Here is a 15,513-nt window from a genome sequence, read left to right as displayed (position 1 = left end):
ACTGGGATTGGGTGAAGCAGGCTGAGAGCCGGGTCTCCTAAATCTATGTGGGAACAGGAGAGAGTACAGACCACCACCTCTCCTCATGTTGGCCCCTGCAGTCACAGCTTGGTTATTTGGAAAACACTGCATCAAACATAAGATGGGGAGGTATAAACTACATGGGCTTTTAATAACTTTTGACAACCAGAAAACAAGGTCGGCCCAAGATGTTGTGCTAGCCAGGAGGTAAAGAAGAGTCAACAGTTTGACAGTTGGGGTTCAATGATGAAAGAAGAAAAACTACAGCTATTTCATATTTGTGTTACTAGCCAGGGCAGGCTCTTCAATAAACCCATTATATTTCTTCATATCAGGGCTGGGACTCCAAGGAGAGAATGGAGAATCTTGGAAAGACATAGCAGATATCTTTTCTTAAGTGCCACTTACAACACCCCAAGAATGAACATTTTCCCCCTGAGCCCACACTTGTCTTAGTTATGTATGGTTATCTGTGTAGAACATTGAGGGCAGGAGGAGAAGGTGGCAACAGAGGATTAGATAGTTGGATGGCATCATCAACCTGATGGACATGAGTCTGAGCAAACTCCAAGAGATGGTGATGACAGGGAAGCCTGGCGTGCTGCAGTCCATGGGGTCGCAAAGAGTCAGACATGACTTAGGGACTGAACAACAACAGTCTTTGTGGTTGAATAGTATGGAGGCCCATTTTAAGCTGAGTTAGAGGAAAGGATTTTCAACATAGCAGTGTTCAAGTAAACTGCTTGAATGGTTGTTTTTCTGGAGTGAACCACAACTCAGCCTCAAACTTGCCTGGAAAGAGGCACCTGAAGACGATATGTCAACATCTAGCACCCTGACTCATACTCTATTCCTGCAACTGTGTGCTCCATGGGAGGCAGTGGAGCAGGGCGGTTAGGAGGGCCAATGACCACAGGTTTTCATCCTAGTTTATCACTACCAGGTATGTGACTTTGACTGAGTTTCTGAATCTTTTATGCCAACATACCTAACCCAGAGTAGGTTTCCATTTCTTTCTCCAGTGGATCTTTCCCTGGGTCGGGAAGATCTCCTGGAGAAGGAAATGGCAACCAACTCCAGTATTCTTGCCTGGAAAATTCCATGGATAGAGAAACCTGGAGGGCGGGTTGCAGTCCATGGGGTTGCAGAGTCAGACGTGACTAAGCACGAGCATGCACACACACCCCTAACCCAGACAAGCAAACACAATCTTTCTTGGTAGATTTTTGGCATTCTTCAGTATTTGCAATGGTGGGGGCCCATTACGTGAACTTTTGCAGTTCCACTATTGAGTTTCAGGGAAGAGAAGTCTCAGGCTGAGTCTTGCCACACATAGATGTCTATTAGCAAGTAGGTACAAGACATGCATCGTCCCTGTTCAGTAAGCTTGGTGGAAGCCCGGCTATTGATTCCCTATAGCACCCCTTGCATAAAGTCACCTCTGAGGCCAGTGCAGCTATATTTCAGTGGCAGGATTCTGTGAGCTGTTTTGTTGGAGTCAGGCAACCAACAAAACCCTGGAATCAGCAGGTACACTCAGGACCTTTTACAAATGCTGATCAGCCTTGGGGGTCATTGATAAGGGTTAAGTTTCTTATGTACCACTGATGCCAGTGGCTCTTGAAATTATGTTTTTCATCTATGTATGTTGAACAAGCTATTAATTTGACCAATGGAAACTCATGTTTAATATCCATTAGGCTAATGAAAAAGCTTCAAGTGCTGGTGAGAGATAAAAACAGCTGAGGAGCTTATAGCAGCTCGCTCTGGAGTGGGGCCTTCTGATTAGATGCCAGCAAACCACCCATGGAGTGTATATTCCTGATTAGGGCATGACTGTCACGAGGGTGTAGGCCAAATGAACTAATACGCATATTTAGAGCACACTGTTTATGTTGAAATATTTTAAAGCAAGCTACAGATGACATGAGACCTCTCACACCCTGGCTTCCTCTTCTGTAAAATGAGGGTAATGACACTTACCTCACACGGTTGTCACCAGACTAATAAACTAAGAGAAAGCTTAGTATGTGGTTTAGTCATTCAGTTGTGTCCAACTCTTGCAGCCCCATGGACTGTACCCCTCCAGGTTCCTGTGTCCATGGGATTTTCCAGGCAAGAATACTGGAGTGGGTAGCCATTTCCTTCTCCAGGGGATCTTCCTGACCCAGGGATCGAACCCCCATCTCCTGTGTTGCAGACAGATTTCTTTACCAACTGAGCCACCAGGGAAGCCCAAAGCTTAGTATATTGCCTGGTAAATACTAGCGGCTCAGAAAGTGTTAGCTGATATTGTTATTTCTTGCCTAGATACACTTAAGCAAACGTTTTTGAGAAATTACGTCCCCTATTGAACACTTCAAAGTTGACATCTAAAACTTTTCATTACAGACATACATAATAGCAAAGGATTTAATTTCTGACATGTAGCAATTATTACAATTTTAAATTAAAACTGATATATCAATCTTTTAAATATATACAATGGAATCTAAATACAATGCTTGGGTGCCAGCTATCCTGATTTTAAAAACACACAAGCAAACTTTTCCTTCCTGTGAAAACTCTTCTGTGATAAAGTAGGACATTTTATTTCTTTACTTTTTCTTCTTGAATTTGCATTTCCATTTCACTTACCCTACAAAATTTTCCTCTAACGTAATATATTGAAAACCTCTTACTGATTGGGCTGTTGAGTTTTTTGCAACAAATGTATGTATGTAAATAAAAGTTTTATAATTCATTTTATTTCCTGTTACCTTAAGCCTCCAAATGTTAGGCATATTTAGTTTGGGTTACCATCACAGTTATTTTTTTTTTGTGAGGAGTTGATCAGAATGACATAAATGTATGATATATTTTGATAAACCTGTGCCAAAGAAAAAAAATAAGCTTGTATTAGAAATAAACTTAATAAGATGATTTTTAAAAATTTATATATCTGGATGAATATTGTTTATTTCTAGAATGAGAAGGTTTAGCATCAAATACCTTTCTATTTTTGTTTTTATTGATAATGAAGAATGAGAACATTTACTCATATATATAAAACACTGGGAATGGAAAGACTCTTGCTCCAGCAATGACATTTAATTCTTTGAACTCTGTGTATTTTAAGGGGTATCATAGAAACCCCTGAGAATTAACTTGGAAGGTGTATTACAAAAGCAGTGACGTTGTTGTTTAGATCGGGTGGGCCTGGTAGAACTGATTTATTCGTCCCATCTGGGCAGGGCAGCACAATTAGCTGAAGTATTTGCTGAGGGCAACTGCAAAAGAAAAGAACTAAAAACTCATGCTCAGTTGAAAAAATGTAACATGGGAATTTCTTTCTTATTTTGATAAGTGTCAACCAAGTAATTTTGTTTTTCTTTCCTTATTATCCTTTTATCACATTTTATAAAATATGTCAATAGTATTTAACTTTACATCTCAGTATGTGAGTTACAGGATAGCAAAAGGGGTGTGTGAATCAGCTAGAAGAGTGAACATCACCCACAAACAAAGGACTTTGCGTCTTCTCTTGGAGAAAGATCAATGGGATTTTGGTTGTGTGTGGGATAGTTGTATGATGTCAGGCAAACACATGGCTTTGCTTTGGCCTTTAGAGATTGAGTTTGGTTTAAGGACACACGTGTGGGTGCAGAATTGACGAGGCATAGATTGCATGGCTTTGAAGCATGTCAGTTTGGCCAGGCTGAAAAACATCACCTAGAATCCCCTTTTGTATATACGTTTCCTCGTTAGGGTGCACTGCCCGGGGGGATCCTGGTAGTGGGTAGGGTGGGGGGGGTGACTTGGAGGGTGAAGGTCAAGCAGCCGCCATATTGCAGCCCATACAAGTGGTCATTATCTGCTGGTTCACCTCATTGGCAAGAGGCTGCAGCTGGGTCTGCTTTAGCTCTTCTGACTCCCAAGCAGGGAGATGGGTTCACCTCCATGGAGAAAGGCCCTGGCTTCTGCAGGACACCACTATCAGAGGCAACAAGAGCTGATGTTTCAGTCTGCCTTTGTGGGTCCCAGCTTGTTCTTGGTCTCCCCAACTCTGTATCCATCTTCCCTTCCTGATTTCCTGTCCAGCATCAGTTGGTAAGACGAACCCTTACTGTGATAGTTAATTTTCGGAGTCAGTTTAGCTCAGCTAAGTAAAACCCAAGTAGCTGGGAAATTATGATTTCCCTGAAGTGGGGGTTGGGGGTAGGGAGTCTGTGATCTCTGGAAGAGATTAGAATTAGTGAACTGAGGAAAGCAGCCGGCCCTCCCCTCTGGGGACTGGTGTCATCCAATCCACTGAGGGCCTGAATAAAACACAAAAGTGGCCGGAGGGCGAATTCACTCTCTTTACTCAGAGCTGAACTGTTCACCTTCCCCTGCCCTGGGAATTTGGTGCTCCTGGTTCTCAGGTTTTCGGATTTAGGTTAGGATTCATACCATTAGCCCTTGATACTTAGGTCTTTGGACTCAGGCTAGATATCACCGCCAGACTTCCTGTTTCTCCAGTTTGTAAATGGAAGTTGTGGGTGATTTCTCAGGCTCCGAAACTGCACGAGCCAATTCTTAAAATAAATCTCCTTTTATCTATAATATGTCTTCATCTATCCTATTAGTTCTGTTTCTTTGGAGACCTCGAATACATTTATAGAGACTACTTAACCAGCTCCCCAAATTGCATGGGGTCCAAGTCCTGTAACAAACCCCATTTTAGTGGTTCTGTTTCTTTGATAGAACCCTGACTGATGTTGCTGCTGCTGCTGCTAAGTCGCTTCAGTCGTGTCCGACTCTGTGCGACCCCAGGGACTGCAGCCCACCAGGCTTCTCCGTCCATGGGATTCTCCAGGCAAGAACACTGGAGTGGGTTGCCATTTCCTTCTCCAATGCATGAAAGTGGAAAGTGAAAGTGAAGTCGCTCAGTCGTGTCTGACTCTTAGCGACCCCATGGACTGCAGCCTACCAGGCTCTTCCATCCATGGGATTTTCTGGGCAACAGTACTGGAGTGGGGTGCCATTGCCTTCTCCCCTGACTGATGTAGTAGGTTATAAAAATGAATTAAAACCAATATGCCATTTTAAAAAATTTGCAATAAGGCAATGCAATTTGTGGCTCACATTGTAAGTTATTTTATTGTTGAAGCCAGTACGTAGTTTGATAAGGCAGAGTATTTCTCCTGAGTGTGGGAGCACAGAGAAACCCTGGTGTTCTGTCTTGGAGAATAATTATAGTGGAAGTTAGCATAAGAATCTGAAAAAACTTAATTTTTTTGACACCCTAAACAGACTTTTTCCATTTATTTTGTAAAAGAAGAAGGTAAATAACACTAAAGACTAATTGGTCCAACAGCCAGTCATTTTATTTTTTTAAATAAGAGATTTATAATAGTAAACATTTTATAAAATGAAATAAATGAAATTTTACTCTAAAATAAATGTTTCATGATATGTAATAACATATGTTTTAAGTAGACTGTTAACAATACACACTGAATCTCAGAAAATGTTACCTATATGTTCATTCCATTGTATCTTGAAAGTGAAAGTCACTCAGTCATGTCCGACTCTTTTCGACCCCATGGACTTGTTCATGGAATTCTCCAGGCCAGAATACTGGAGTGGGTAGCCTTTCCCTTCTCTAGGGGATCTTCCCAATCCAGGAATTGAACCCAGACCTCCCTCATTGCAGGCAGATTCTTTACCAGCTGTGTCACCAGCAAATCTGAAAAATATTCTTATTACATTTAAAAGAATCAGCATCACTAATCTTTACTGCTTTGGCTGCTCAAAGTTGCTTTTCTTTCCAGCTAATGACAAGTTTTAGGCATGAGTATTGAGAACAGCAGGAAATATTTGCTTGTGTTTAAATAAATGAAAAGAAGTTATTTTTTAGTACTAAGGATTTCTGATGCTCTCTTTGCTGTCATGAAAAATCTCCCTTGGATGATTCATCCTTTGAAAATGGATTGAAAAATATGGACAAGCGATATAAACTAACAGTTCACAGAAGACTCGCAAATTGCTTCCATTCATAAGGAAAAATGTTTAGGTATAAGAGAAATGCAAAGTGCACCAAGAGAAACAGAACTCATGGAGATGTGAGGAGCAGAGACCTGGGAGTGTTGGGTTAATAGGTGATGGAGACTGATGGATGAGATTCTGAGTCGGAGATTCAGGGAAGAGGAAGGAACACTGGCCCTCAAGTGGCAGCAATATGTAAAGAGAACACCTCCTCTAGGTGTTAGCTATGTGGGGGAGAAAGCAGCTACATTTTGAGATGGCGGAAGATAAAACTCAGGACAGAAAAATAAAAATGAAAACCAAACTGCCAAGATGCAAAATTGACCAAAAAATTTTAAGAGTTTGACAATTCTGTTGAACAGAATTTCATGAGAACAGAAATTCTTTTATATTGCTGGGGGGGATGTAAAATGGTACAACCCCTATGAAGGGAATTTGACAAAATCTGGCAATATTACATATACACTTACACTGTCCCAGAAAACCATTTCAAAGATTGACTGGCAAAAATACAAAATGATAAACATACAAAGACTCATCTCATTGTAGCACCAGACTCTGAGTGCAAATGGGAAGAATGAAAAAGCCAACAAATAAAGGGAGAGTTGAATAACTATGGTAGACACACAATGGAATACTAGATAGCGATAAAAAGGAAGGGAGTTCTATAGGACAAACAGCTCATTTCTTTCAATAAGTGTCAGGAATAAAAAAGGATAAATGGAAGCTGTTACATGTTAAAATAGATTGGATGTGGTCTAATGTGATGAATTTTGTTTGAATCCTAATTTCAACAAATCAACTGGAAAAAAGTCATTTTTAAGATAATTAGGAAAATTTCAAATATGGCATAGGTATTAAAGGATCATTTTTGTTAGATGTGATGATGACATTGTGGTTATACTTAGGGAGAGGTATCAAAAGATGTATCTGCTGAGATATGTACAGAAATAGCTATCAGTAATGTGATCTGTATAGAGTTTGCTTTAAAATATTCCTTCCCCACTATTAATAAAATGTTTGTGTGTGTGTGTCTATGTGTGTGTATGTAGGGAAATACATGAAACAAGGGTGGAAAGATGCTGATTATTGTTGAAGCTGGATGATGGGTACTTGGCTTATCACACTATTCTATTTTTGTACATGTTTGGAAATTTCCATAGTAAGTTAACTATTTTCAAATTCAAGAAAAGAGAGTGTTGCTGCTGCTGCTGCTAAGTCACTTCAGTCGTGTCCGACTCTGTGCAACCCTATAGACGGCAGCCCACCAGGCTCCCCCGTCCCTGGGATTCTCCAGGCAAGAATACTGGAGTGGGTTGCCATCTCCTTCTCCAATGCATGAAAGTGAAAAGTGAAAGTGAAGATCGCTCAGTCTTGTCCAACCCTTCACGACCCCATGGACTGCAGCCTGTCAGGCTCCTCCGTCCATGGGATTTTCCAGGCAAGAGTACTGGAGTGGGGTGCCATTGCCTTCTCTGGAGAGTGTTGCTAAATAAAATTTATTTTTCCCACCCTATACTTGATCATATACTTTAATACACAATGTCCCAACACAAGCCAAAATACTCAATTGCATTTCAGAATGATAGTTTGATTTAACAGGATTCCTAACCCATTGGCTTTCACTGTTCTGAATCTCATGCACCCCAACAGCAGCTGGCCTGTTTAAAGGTTGAGCTTTGCTTTTAGCTTTAGAGGTATACAAGACAGAGAAGTAGGAGGATTATTGGTTCCAGATTAATTAGAAAAGACACTCTTTTAATTTATTTTTTAAAAAGCTTTTCATTTTATATTAGTGTATAGCTGATTAACAATGTTGTAATAGTTTGACATGAACAGGAATGGACTCAGCCATGCATGTATATGTATCCATTCTCCCCCAAACTCCCCTGCCATCTAGGCTGCCACATAACATTGAGCAGAATTCCAGGTATGATATAGTAGCTCCTTGTTGGTTGGTTATCTGTTCTAGATAGAACAGAGTGTACATGTCCATCCCAGAACTCTAGTTATCTCCCCCATCCATCCCCCTGACAATCATAAGTTCATTCTCTAAGTCTGTAAGTCTCTTTCTGTTTTGTAAGTTAATTTGTATCATTTTTTTTTAGATTCCACATATAAAGGATGTCATATGATATTTCTACTTTTCTGTCTGACTTCACATAGTATGACAATCTCTAGATCCACCCAAATGGCATTATTTCACTCTTTTTAATGGCTAGGTAATATTCCATTGTGTGTATGTACCGCATCTTCTTTATCCATTTCTCTGTCAAGGACATTTATGTTGCTTTGATGTCTTGGCTATTGTAAACAGAATACACTCTTTTTATATCTTCAAAGGTTTTTATACTCTGGGGAACAACACAACCATAAAATTTGGAGTAGATGATGGCTTAGTGTGGGAGAAAGGCTATTTTGATGCAGCCCTTCTCCTAGGTGGGTGGGTTTTAGCAGAGTACATAAGCAAGCACAAGGTCTAGAAATCAGGTGCCTTAAAATAATCCCTGCACTATTTTCTCTGCGGAGGTCTTTGTTTATCCACAAAGGTCCACGCACTCATGTGAAGACTGCTTATCCCAGTTTGGCATGGGTTCTCAGCATCCCCTGACATTCTGCTTCTCTGGCAGGTCTTGGCATGGGGTGGCAGTTTGTGCCCTGTACAAAGGTGCCAGAGTGCTAGAGTAGGGAGGAAGTCCAGCTCCATACTTGCCAAACCTGCAGTCTGGCAAGGAAGGGCCTTCATGTAACTCATCCTCTGGGGAGTTTTCTGTGTCTTGCACAGAGGTGACATCTGTGGTAATGGAGACCCAGACCCTGGGGGTTCATCCCTGACCTTATTCCAGTTCCATCACCTTCTCAGTATCAGATCCTTAGATTTCTGCTGGTAGGAATTCTGAATTATCTGTACTTTTAAGTTTCAGTGGCTTTGTGTTGACTGTAGAAGTAGGGATCTTTCTTGTATCATTCACTCAGTAGTGTTCAGAGGACAGCAAATCTTGGGAGTCTCAGGGAAAAAGACTCTAAAGTTATCTTCATCTTATCCTCCCTTTTCTCCTTTAAACTCTTATGCCCTCATTGCAAACTCAGATGCTTTCAGCATCTTGAAAATTATACAGAGATCCTTTTAACAATTTGGATATACAATGCTTGCTACAGAAATATCTTTAGAATAACATTTTCCTGATTATGAGAATTATACATGTTCATCATAAAAAAAATTGGAGATTTTGCAAATAAGACAAACTGTACCATGCAGAATGAGTATTAACATTTTGGTGTTTTCTAAGTATCTACTCTTCACATGTAGATATCTATGTAAGTCTATTTGATGATGTTAGGAATTACCTGTATTAACAGTTTTACATCTCGCTTTTGTTATTGTCTTTAAACAATTTTTTATTTTTAAATGTCATTTATTTTTTTAGCTGTGCCCACTCTTAGTTGCGGCATGCAGGACCTATTTCCCTGATCAGCAATTGAACTCAGACCCTCTGCATTGGAAGCATAGAGTCTTAACCACTGGACCACCAGGGAAGTCCCTAAACAATTAAAAAAAAAATAATTAAAGGATGTACTAGGAAAGGCACTGTGCGAGGCTGTAGGGTGTACAATGCATATGTGTGTGTGTGAACTTATATATGCACGACTATGTTATTCAGATTGTTTCCCAAAGTAAAGAGGTAATAGATATTATCTCTGCTCTCCTAGACTTTCCAATCTAGTAGAAGAAATAATACATATACATAATCAGCTTCAATACAGTGGCAGCCTATAATAAATCATGAATTCCTCAGAGATAACTTGGGGATGGGATGAATCTACATATTCATATTCTGGGCATTTTTCTGTTCTAGTGGCTGACACTGAGGAACTCTAACAATAATCCTAGCTTCTCCTCCCACGTGAATGAACAGTTTTTGCTTTTCAAATGTAGAAATCATGGAAAAGTTTGGTGAACACATGACAAAGGGATGCTGAAATCAACAGAATTCATATCCTTTTCATCGTTCCCCACCTCTGAAAGGTGATTCTGCCAAGGCTCTGTATTGTCAGAGGCAGTTAAAGTCCTGGGCAGCTCCGTCACCTGTCTCCGGAATGTTCTGAGGGTGAGGCGTGGATGCGACATTCAAAGAGTGAGAAGAGACTTTGCTTCTCCCTCCTTGGTGTGCCAAGGGAAAACACTAATTTAGAATAATTAAGAGTAAGTAATGGAGAAGCCATAATGGGACGCTAGCCATGCATGTGACACAACAGGAGATTGCCCCTGTTATTGAGGAGGAAAGACCCAGTCTCAGGCAATTCAGAGACTGAGCAGTGAATTCTCACCTAAAAAGTGAGACTCACAGATAGGAGGGGACTGGGAAAACAGATGTGAGCCTATCATGGGTGAATGTATCCTTTTCAGGGGCAAAGAGTTTCTAGCCTGTCTCCTGGTGTGTTTCATGTAATTTTCTTCTTTTGTGCCTCATCCCCATTATTTGTAAAAGATATGACCCAGAGACAAGGGGTCACCTATGCCTTTGTAGTGGAGGCTCTGCAGACCTAACTGGCTACCCTTCCAGAAAATGGAGGTGATGTTCTAGTGCTTTTTATGGTCTTTCTGGGGAAGTTTATAAGATGTTGGTAAATTTGCTTACACTCACTACTCATGGGAAAATCCCATTAAATCTTGGTTCAGGGTTATTTTATTTGGGAAAGAGAGCCTTCCCCTCACCTTCCAACAAAGATTTGCATATGTTATTCCCCCTTAGTGCAGATATGCATATATTTTATAAGAAACTGTGCAGACCTTATTTGGCATTATTTATTTAAGGAAAGGGCTTCCCTGGTGGCTCAGATGGTAAAGAATCTGCCTGCAATGCAGGAGACCTGGGTTCAATCCCTGGGTCAGGAATAGCCCCCAGAGAAGGGAATGGCAACCCACTCCAATATTCTTGCCTGAGGGATTCCATGAACAGAGGAGCCTGATGGGCTACAGTCCATGGGGTTACAAACAATTGGACACGACTGAGTGACTGACACACATTTCAGGAAAAGAACCACAATTTTGTTGGCATTCACCATTTCTCAATATTAATTTTTTTTTTGGCTGAACCACACAGCATGTGGGATCTTAGTTCCCAGACCAGGGATCTAACTCAAACCCGCTGCGTTGGAAGCACAGTCTTAACCACTGGACAGCCAGGGAAGTCAGCATTCACAATTTTTGCAGGGAGGAAAGTCATCACATGGCAGGGGCTGGGCCATGCAGTATCAGGTGGAGAAATCTCAGAGAAAGCCCCCACCGGAGCACCCTGCGACCAGAGCCCTGTTGAGAGCTCAGATACACTTGGGTTGTCTAAAGGATATAAACAACTGGGCCAAACCCTGAGTATTTTTTGGATATGCTTGCATGGAAAAATCAGACTAAGAAAGCAAGTCAGATTCTATCTTTAGAAGAGCTTTAGTGATTCACCCCCACCTATTAGGGAGCCCCCTATAATGACTTAAACCTGTTCAGGTGGAAAATTATATTCTTGGTCATCTGACCGTGGAGATTTTTCCTAGCAAGACAGGAAGTGGACTCAGGCTGTTAGTAATGTGGCAAAAGCACTGAAAGTTTTCCTTTCAGACAGGGACAAGGCAGTGAGGCTCTCTGCCTGAAGGTGTGGTGAATTGTCATTACCAGATTGGTCCTCTGTTTGTACTACTTGGTCCACTCATTTTCACCATCTACAATTCACACACACACAAATTTGCCCCAGGGTGCATTGTGTAGAGTAATGCTTTTCTTTGTGCAAAGCAGAGATTCATTGAGAAAGGAGGCCTGGCCCCTTGTGATCCCTGTGTCACTCTGCTGTCAGATTGAGCTCTTGGAAGGCAGAAATCTTTCTGACCCTGTTAAGTTCCTGCTTAAAATCCCTTAGGCTTCTGGAAGATACCCAAACTCTTTGATGATCTGGTCACAGACTATCCCTCTAGCCTCTACTCTGATGACTCCTCACTCCGCGGTTTGGGTGCCAGTCATACCTAACTACTTTTTTCTAAGGTAATATTCACTGAGCTTGTTCTGTACTACAGAGTCTAACAGGATTTTTACATGGGTTTTCTCATTTAGTCCTGATGACAACTCTAGGAGGCAGACACACAGAGATTACAGTGACCTGAGATCCTGGAGCTCGTAAGTGCTAAACCAGGGTTGGAACTCAAACTGACCACTGAACCCACATCCATCACTGCTGGGCTCCACCACCTTCTCACCTGAAGGCACCATGCTCTCTGTTGCGTCACTCTCTTTGTTGATGCTGTTCCATTTGTTCTTCATCCCTCATAGCTGCCTTTCCTTGTTTAGAAATCATATGGCCATCACCTCCTTCAGGAAGCCCTCTCACACACACACTTCTAGCACCTGTGCTTAATTGTCATGTACTTGTCACACGTGTGTGTGTGCCTCTGTGTGATATTTTTTATAGTCTCCCTTGTCACTAGGCTAACAGCTTATTTTAGGTAAGAACATCTTTTATCTCCATAGCCCCACTCAGAGTTCCCAGAACTTAGAAAGTCCTAAGTATATAGTAAGACAGTTTTGCTTTTTGTTTTAGGCAATGAATGCATGATGTATACCTTTTTCTCACCTAACAGTCTGGATATAAGGATCCAGGCTGGGGAGCAGCACCAGAGTGAAGGGCCCCAGTCTCTGTGTATCTTTTTGATCCACTCTCCTGCTCTCATCCATGTGGCCTACATGGACCTTCTCCACCATGTTCACCTGTGTTCAAACCAGTGGGGAGGGAGAAGGGGGTAAAGGGAGCCCTCGCTTTCCTTTTAAGGGCCCAAGTTGGTATTTGCACTACTGACCTGGGCTCACATACCATTGACCGGAACTGAATGATGCAGCTGTAACTTGCTGCAGGGGAGCCTGGGAAATATATTCTGAGAGGTCATCTGCCTGAATGAAAACTATTAGCGTGGGCCTTCCCTGGTGGACCAGTGGCTGAGACCCCATGTTCCCAACGCAGGGGGCCCAGTTTTGATCCCATATACTGCAGCTAAAGGTCCCACATGCCGCACTTGAGACCTGGCAGAGCCAAATAAGTAAATATTTGAAAAAAAAAAAACTATTAGTATAACTATACTACTATGCTGCTGCTGCTGCTAAGTTGCTTCAGTCGTGTCCGACTCTGTGCGACCCCATGGACTGCAGCCTACCAGGCTTCTCCATCCATGGGGTTCTCCAGGCAAGAACACTGGAGTGGGTTGCCATTTCCTTCTCCAATGCATGAAAGTGGAAGGTGAAAGTGAAGTCGCTCAGTCATGTCTGACTCTTAGCGACCCCATGGACTGCAGCCTACCAGGCTCCTCCATCCATGGGATTTTCCAGGCAACAGTACTGGAGTGGGGTGCCATTGCCTTCTCCCATACTACTATAGTGAGAGGGAAATGAGTATTTGGAGATAATTATCATTTCTGCCACAGTGAACAAGAATTTTAAAATCACTGGAGAGTCTATCATGAACATGTTAAGTTAAAACAACACTTGGAGTATCAGACTTTTAGTTTACTGAATATACAGACTCTTGTTGTTTGTTGTACAGTCACTAAGTCGTGTCCAGCTCTTTGTGACCCTGTGGACTGTAGCACGCCAGGCTTCCTTGTTCATCACTATCTCCCAGAGTTTGCTCAAACTTATGTCCATTGAATCAGTGATGCCATCCAACCATCTCATCCTTTGTTGCCCTCTTCTCCTTCTGCCCTCAATCTTACCCAGCATCAGGGTCTTTTTCAATGAATCGACTTTTTGCATCAGGTGGCTAAAGTATTGGAGCTTGAACTTCAGCATCAGTCCTTCCAATGAGTATTCAGAACTGATTTCCTTTAGGATTGATTGGTTTGATCTCCTTGCAGTCCAAAGGATTCCCAGAGTCTTCTCCAACACCACAGTTCAAAAGCATCAATTCTTTGGTGCTCAGCCTTCTTTATTGTCCAACTCTCACATCACTGCATGACTGCTAGAAAAACCATAACTTTGACTATATGGACTCTAAGACCTTCAGTGATTCTCTGGTTGGAACCATTGGTCAGTGTATGTATTATTAAGTGAATCAATTCAGTGGAACCATGGAGGAGTGGCCTGTTGGGGAAGGTTTCCTAGAGGAGGAGCATCTGACCTGATATTTGAGACACTTGTAGGAGTTAGCCAGGTGATGAGCAAACCATGTCTGCAGGTCCAGCTGCTGCCGTGGTGACCAGCTATGCCACCCTTCCCCTCCCACCTACAGCTTCATGCTTGCTCCTCAGATTTCTTGCCTCCCTGCTGACAAGGAGGCATGGGAAGTTATGAAGCCCCCACATATACACAACCAGAAGTGCAGGGCAGATAATGCTCCCCACCAGAGTAGACCTTAAACCTGAGATGAGGGCTGCTGGACACAGTTTTGTCCCTTTCTTGCCCAGGTGAACTATCCTGAGGTGCACTGTAAACAGCTTCTCAGGAGCGACAGGAGGGCAAGCATCTGGTGTCCCCCCGTGTGTCGCGCCCCCATGCGTCCCTCCTCCTTCCCGCCACCCCCAGCCCCAGTGTCCCTCACTCCTGTTCCATGGAGTTGCCACTCCTAGATAAAGGGGAAATTCAGAAGCCTTTGCCTGCCAGACTCTGCTTTCTGGAGAATACCTTGTTTCCTCTAATCCCATTTGCCATTCCATCCACAGCATAAATCCACTCTCCTGTGCTATCTCTGTGAAAGGCGCACAATAGCCATCCACATGAGTACCCCCCCACTGCTGCCACCTGCCTCCTTTCCCCAAAGGAGATTGTAACTTCTGCAAAGACTTAGAGGCATGGGACATTTTCAGAACGCCATTCAACCACACATTTCAATTTAGATCTCATTGATCCCATGTTAGCATGGAGAGAGAGAAAGTTATTAAAGTCTGCGGTTGAGTGGTTCCTGCCCTGGCCTCTGTCTCTCACAGAAGAGCGGTCGTCGGCATAGCGATGGGGCAGGAAGCCAGCGGGCAGGGAGGTGGAGCATCAAGGCTTTCAGCAATAGGAGACATTTCTCTAGAGTCAAGTTAATATGAGGATGAAAGTCCCTCCTCCTAACCCCATACCCACAAAAAAATCTCCCACAGAGACTCAGAAAAGTGCAAGAGTCTCATCTAGACTGTGGAGTTTCTACTTTTTTTTTTTTTTGCCACACCCCAGGGCTTGTGGGATCTTAGTTCCTGCACCGGGGTTCGAACCCATGCTCCCCCTGCAATGGAAGAATGGAGTCTTAACCACTGAACTGCCAGAGAAATCCCCCTACTTTTTAAAACAGTTTTTTAATTTTTGTTTTTTTAATTGAAGCATTGTTGACTTACAGTGTTGTTAGAATTTCAGATGTACAGCAAAGTAATTTGGTTATATATATATGTATATATCTTCTTTTTCAGATTCTTTTCCTTAGAGTCCCTACCTCTGTCCTGACCTCTAGTTCCTCCTAATACCCAGAGGAAATG

General features: G+C 42.3%; 1 long non-coding RNA gene across 1 annotated transcript; it reads left to right on the top strand.

Annotated features, from left to right (window-relative positions):
- The first annotated feature begins 3,189 nt into the window (after positions 1-3,189).
- On the top strand, positions 3,190-7,058 carry LOC129644971 (uncharacterized). The gene is made up of 2 exons (XR_008711092.1): positions 3,190-4,110; positions 4,747-7,058. It is a non-coding gene; the product is annotated as an uncharacterized LOC129644971 (long non-coding RNA).
- Positions 7,059-15,513: the final 8,455 nt, after the last annotated feature.

This window comes from Bubalus kerabau, chromosome 2, assembly GCF_029407905.1.
Source record: "Bubalus kerabau isolate K-KA32 ecotype Philippines breed swamp buffalo chromosome 2, PCC_UOA_SB_1v2, whole genome shotgun sequence".
NCBI classification, from domain to species: domain Eukaryota; kingdom Metazoa; phylum Chordata; class Mammalia; order Artiodactyla; family Bovidae; genus Bubalus; species Bubalus kerabau.
Note: the sequence above shows the minus strand (reverse complement) of the source record. Positions and strands in the feature narration are given on the sequence as shown.